The sequence below is a fragment of the Saccostrea cucullata genome, unplaced genomic scaffold (genome assembly GCF_032062105.1).
Source record: "Saccostrea cucullata isolate Sc308-1 unplaced genomic scaffold, CSIRO_AGI_Scuc_v1 ctg3724, whole genome shotgun sequence".
NCBI classification, from domain to species: Eukaryota; Metazoa; Mollusca; class Bivalvia; order Ostreida; family Ostreidae; genus Saccostrea; species Saccostrea cuccullata.
Window position 1 is genome coordinate 5,821 of NW_026938551.1, and position 5,787 is coordinate 11,607.

The window sequence follows — 5,787 nt, forward strand, 5'->3', positions numbered from 1 at the left end:
ATCCGAAAACTATCGTAACTTTTACGATCGGGCTCGACCTACACAATTTACGACCGCCAAGTTCGTAAACAAATCTACCAGTCTATAAACTGCCGATAATTAACTGAAAACAAGTTAAACTTCAAGAAAACATGATTTCATCTATAAATCTATGGTTCATCTACTACAGAAGACCAATTAAAGTCCCTGAAACATGAAGTAAGCTAAAATAACACCACAACTTTACTACTGCTAAGATCAGCTGATTTCTACGTAACTCAAAACATGTGCAAAACATGTAAATCACTTAAACTGTCAATAATCACCTATCAACTACATGCAAAGCATAAATCAGTACATATTCCTGCAATGTCAAATAATTATAACACATATACAAATTTATCTTAACTCTCCTACAATGTCAACAATAAGCAGGTTCAATAACTCTGTATAAAACTAATCTGTCAAATCTCTGGACCGTTACAATACCAAATATGAGAAAAGGTCAAATAAAGGGTCATGGAACAAAATAAATTGATGATCTCAAGAATTGGTCACGTGATACAATACTAAGAAAATTACCTAATATGGGAATCTGTTCTTGGATGCAATGCAGTTAAGACTATCACGTGGTACTGATTCAAAGTCTTTTTTTAGTTGATGCAAATAAAATACCAAATATGGGAAAAGGTCAAATGAAGGGTCAAGGAATAAATCAGTTACATGCTTGACAGCTCGATGATGCATACAAAATATCGTTTCGTTATTGCAAACTCGGAGGCTAACGCCTCCTCGCGTGCAATAACTCAACGAAATTTTGTATGCATCATCTCGTGTCATCATTGTAACTATTACTTACACAGTTATATTTTGTACACTGATAATTAATCATAAATATGTCAGAGAAAAATTTTGTAAGACTCTCTGCTGTTCGTAACTAAAACAAAAATTTCATTATATAATGGTGTTTTTTTTTAATTCTAAAAGGTTTTCAGTTTTGCTATGACGCTCTCTTAATACAGAGATAAAAGACAATAAAGAGAACTTAGCCATACATGTATATGGTTGTGAAGATAAATTATCCGGCAAGGCAATGGTCATATAAGCAATTTGACAGTGCATTTTCCATGAAAGTGTAATTAAGATACACGCATTGTGTACGTTTAATTACAATATTCCTGTTTAAAAAATCATTTTTATTTATTTTTTTTTTTAAAGAATAATTTCCTTTCAGTTAAATGCCTTCCAGTGCCTTTCATTGGTCAATAAAACATCAGGAAGATCTATGTTTTTTCCTGTATAAAGAAAACAGCTAGTGTAGCGCTTACACATATACTCATATTCACCCGCATTGTAAACAGTAAAAATAGTAGAATATTTGTTGTTTATAAAAAGAATTAAATTTTAAACATAATACATTAAGCAACATCTACATCAGGCAAATAGCATCGATTTTGAAAGTGGGGGGGTCAGCCACAGAATTTTTTTTTTACTTACCTGAAAAGTTGACCAATAAAAAAAAAACGTAACTTACCCAAACTCGAAAATCCTATTTCGTTGGGGGGGGGGGGGGGGGGGGGGAGGCAAACTTTTTTTTACTGCTAGTTCCTTTCAATATTCATTTTTTTAAGCTTACAGTACTACATTTCCTTCGTATTACTTTACTTTAGTATACAGTGGGGGGCCAACCTGACTTTCAATGAACATTTTCAATGGTAAAAGTATTGTTGGCAAAAAAAGTGGGGGGGGGCACCCCCCTGGCCCCCCTGTTGCAACGTCCCTGTACATGGAAGATTGGATAAAGGCATGTAATCAAATTGTTAATTTCATCAGAAACCAATCTATTAAACTCCTCTTCTTTCAGTCCCGTATCTACATCAGTTCCCAAATCTGGGTTTATGATGTGACGTTTTAAAATCTGAAATAGAAATACATATATTTTAAAGATCGAAATGCATTTTAAATTTAGACGTTTCATTTACTGGTCAAGAAATAAAATATTTTACTGGATAAATCATTAAATGATATTTGCATTCCTTTTTTTGGAGAAATTAATACAGTTGTCTAATATTCATGGTTAGTGTACAACTACTAATTTTTATTTCCCCACCATTTCCGAAATTCGAACACTCCCATGATCATCCAGGAAAATCCAGGGAACATGTTCTGAAAGTGTTAAAAAGAAGAATATTATTTATTTGAAATATACTGGATTTGTCGAGAACCTGTTTTATACGTAATAATTCTCCTCATGTCCCAGTGCTAAAAAAAGCGACATGTAATACAATAAATACTAATAAAACAAACGGGGAGGGACACTTTGAGAGGGATGAAAGAGGTCCTAGGGAGTTTTGGTATAAAATTACATTGCATAAGCTCAAAATCCTCTTGAAATATCGCCTGGAAAGGAGAGTGTTACACACAAACATAATGTATAAATTTACGACCTTGAACTTTGACCTTTTAACCTTAAAATAAATAGGGGTCTTCCTTAGGCCACAGAGAGTTGTTATGTAAAATTTCATTGCAAAAGCTCAGAGGGCTCTCGAGATATCGCGCGGAAACGAAAGTGTTCTAACAGACATAATTTGCAGATTTATGACCTTGACCTTTGACCTCTTGACCTCAAAATCAGTAGGTTTTTTTTTAGTCCATAGCGAGTTGATATGCAAAATTTCATTGTAGAAGCTCAAAGGGTTCTCGAGATATCATGTGGAAACGAAAGCGTTACAGACAGACGGAATGACGGACGGACGGACCCAAATTAATATCCCCCACTTTTCAAGCGGGAGACAATAAAAATTGAAAAGTTTTCAATCAGTAAAAAATGTTTTGAATATTTTCTACAGCTGAAAATGACACGGATATTTTTGTCCCCCGCTTGAAAAGTGGGGGATATTAATTTGGGTTTGTCCGTCCGTCCATCTGTCCGTTAGGCTAAATTAGACATCATGCATTGTTTAAAATTTTGACAATATCGAAATACTTTTTTTTTTTACTAAATGATAGAATTCAGCATGTGAAATGAAAAATATATGATGTCTGGCTTGTACAAACTCTTAAAATCATCATTACAGTGTGATAAAAATTCCATATAAAAGAATCCTCTATACACATAACAAAGAATAAGTAATCAAATCTTTATATCCATATTGGCATATTTTATTTGCTTCAGTATACATTTAATAATTCTACAAATTCAGTCAGGGGGATCCGACCTCCCCCCCCCTTCCCCCGAACTGCGCATGGTTTACTTTTTCCCTAAGCGGGGGACACAAATTCTCTGAATTTGCTTGTTGATTTTGCATTCGTAGCGAAAAATTTGGAAAACATACATTCTTCCTGTGAACATCATTTTGAAAAACACCTTCCCAGTCTTCTGGAATGACAGACCACAAAGAATTGTGGTCCCCCCGCTTCGGTGTCTTTGTGAGTGATGTGTCATTTTTATGATATATTGTGTCAAATATGAACGCCTTATCATGTGTCATTCAAAAGTTTTCACCGAAGTTGATTTTTTTAAAAATTAGGTCAATCATGAAGGTCAAGGGGTCAAATATCATAGCATGCTTGGAAATATCTTGTCACAGGTAATCACAGGAGTCTGAAGTTTTTATCGTCAAAAAAAAAAAAAAAAAAAACAAAAAAAAAAAATCCGGAAAAAATTTTTCCTACCCTTAACTAAAATAAAACCCACCAGGATGGCAACGTGTTTTGGGGGGACCCATCTAAACAAATAGATCTGGGCTTGGCCAAAAAAATATCGCGATTAATTCAGTATCCGGAGCGTTTGTGTTATTTATTCAAGTTAAAAAATCCAATCTGCTTGACGACTACGGGCCGTTCCTTGCCCTTTTTCTACTTTGATAGCTCATCCTGGACTCCATGCCACTAAACCGGAAGAGAATCTCGCAGTGTACATCAATCGCAACTTCTTGGGCCTTTCCGGCTAGCGGAAAAACGACGCCATGACAACCCCACCTTTTTCACGATCTTTAAAATAAATGCATGGAGACCTTTCATCTGTGGAATATGGGGTTTAACTGTATTCATTTTAATGATATTTCCCTTAAATATACTATAGAAGGAACTTCTATCTCTGTTTATCCTATATTTGAATAAACAGGAAGATGTATAAATTTTTAACATCCGGTGATGTTAATACATTCGAGGTTGTTTTTCTGACCTCTGACAGAAGGACCCGAGATGATGCGATTGCAGTGTACATTTGACGACTGTAAAAACCTGTTTAAATGAAATAAAATAAATTATTGTTCAACGTACAGAAAACTCAAAACTATACCTGTACAGTAAAATAAAACATAAAGTCGATATGGAAGAGTAGGGATGTGCGATTTTATCGGTATACCGGTATATCGCGATTTTTTGTTGCGTGATACGTATCGTGATACGGAGACCTAAATACCGGTCTTTAGGTACATATTATAAAGTCCAAAAATTATATTCATTTATTTGTTCAATCTTTCAATAACAATTACAGAAAGTATAAAAAAAATGTTGTAAAAAGTGAAAAGAACGGCATCTTACCGTCCAAACGTAATTGATTTTATATATATAAAAATTTCAAGAAAGTAAAATTTTGTTTTTCTAGCATATTTTTTAGAAAAATTATGACTTTTCGTATAAAATCATTGTAAAAACTGCTTTTAAAAATATCATGATATTATCGTGATATTGTGGAGAAAAAATCGTGATATACCGTAAATCTGGAAATTTTTGCTGTAGATAAATTTTTAGCAAATTTGCGAGTTCATTACATTCGCAAAAATATTTTTCTTAAAAATAAATCACCAATAAGAAAATGTTAAAAAGCAGTGGTCATTCGCAAAATTTTGAAACGTAAAAATTAATCAACAGCATTTTGACTCGAATTCGCAAAATAAAATCGACGTAAAAATTTCCAGATTTACGGTATCGCGATACGAAATTTTTGGCGATACCCATCCCTATGGAAGAGTATCTTATGCTTGAAAATAGTTTTAAGAATAGACAAATGCTAACTAAATTTCGAACAAGTGACCACTACCTAATGATAGAAACTGGTAGGCATAAGAAAATACCTCGAGAACAAAGATTATGTTCATCATGTAATACTATTGATGATGAATCTCATTTCTTTCTACAGTGTAACTTGAATATACAAGCAAGGAATATACTTATAAAAGCTATGTTAGATAATTGTTCCCCATTTTACCTTAAATCACCTACACAGAAACTTGAATATATACTAAATCCAAAACTTGAAGTTATACCGAATGTTTGCTCTTTTATAAAACAATCATTAGAGTTGAGAAATGGAAGGTCCACACGGTGTAACATTTAGGAAATAAATTTCTATATGGATATTGCATATATAATTCTTTGTTCACTTTTATTTTGTTTTTTCTGATGTATTGCTTGACCGATGTGGTCGTAATATGCAATAAAGATTATTATTATGTTATTTAATTCATCTATTTTAAATATATTTAAGAGAACTTTAAAAAGTTATTAATTGTTTTTCTTACTTGCATGACGATATGTACCAGGGACAGATAACACAGTTTTTACAAGGCGCCAAATTCAAATCACTGAAAAGCCAAGTCGACAAAGAGCCAAACAGTTAGACTTAGCGACCTTATAAGGCATTATTTTGTTTGAAAAATATAATTTATATTGATCACCTATGGTAACATAATATTGTACATGAAGTTTTACATGCAATTTTTTTGTTTCTATTCTTCAATTACGCCATATATTCACTTCGGAGTTCACTTCCGGTTTGGTGGCATGGAGTCCAGGATGAGC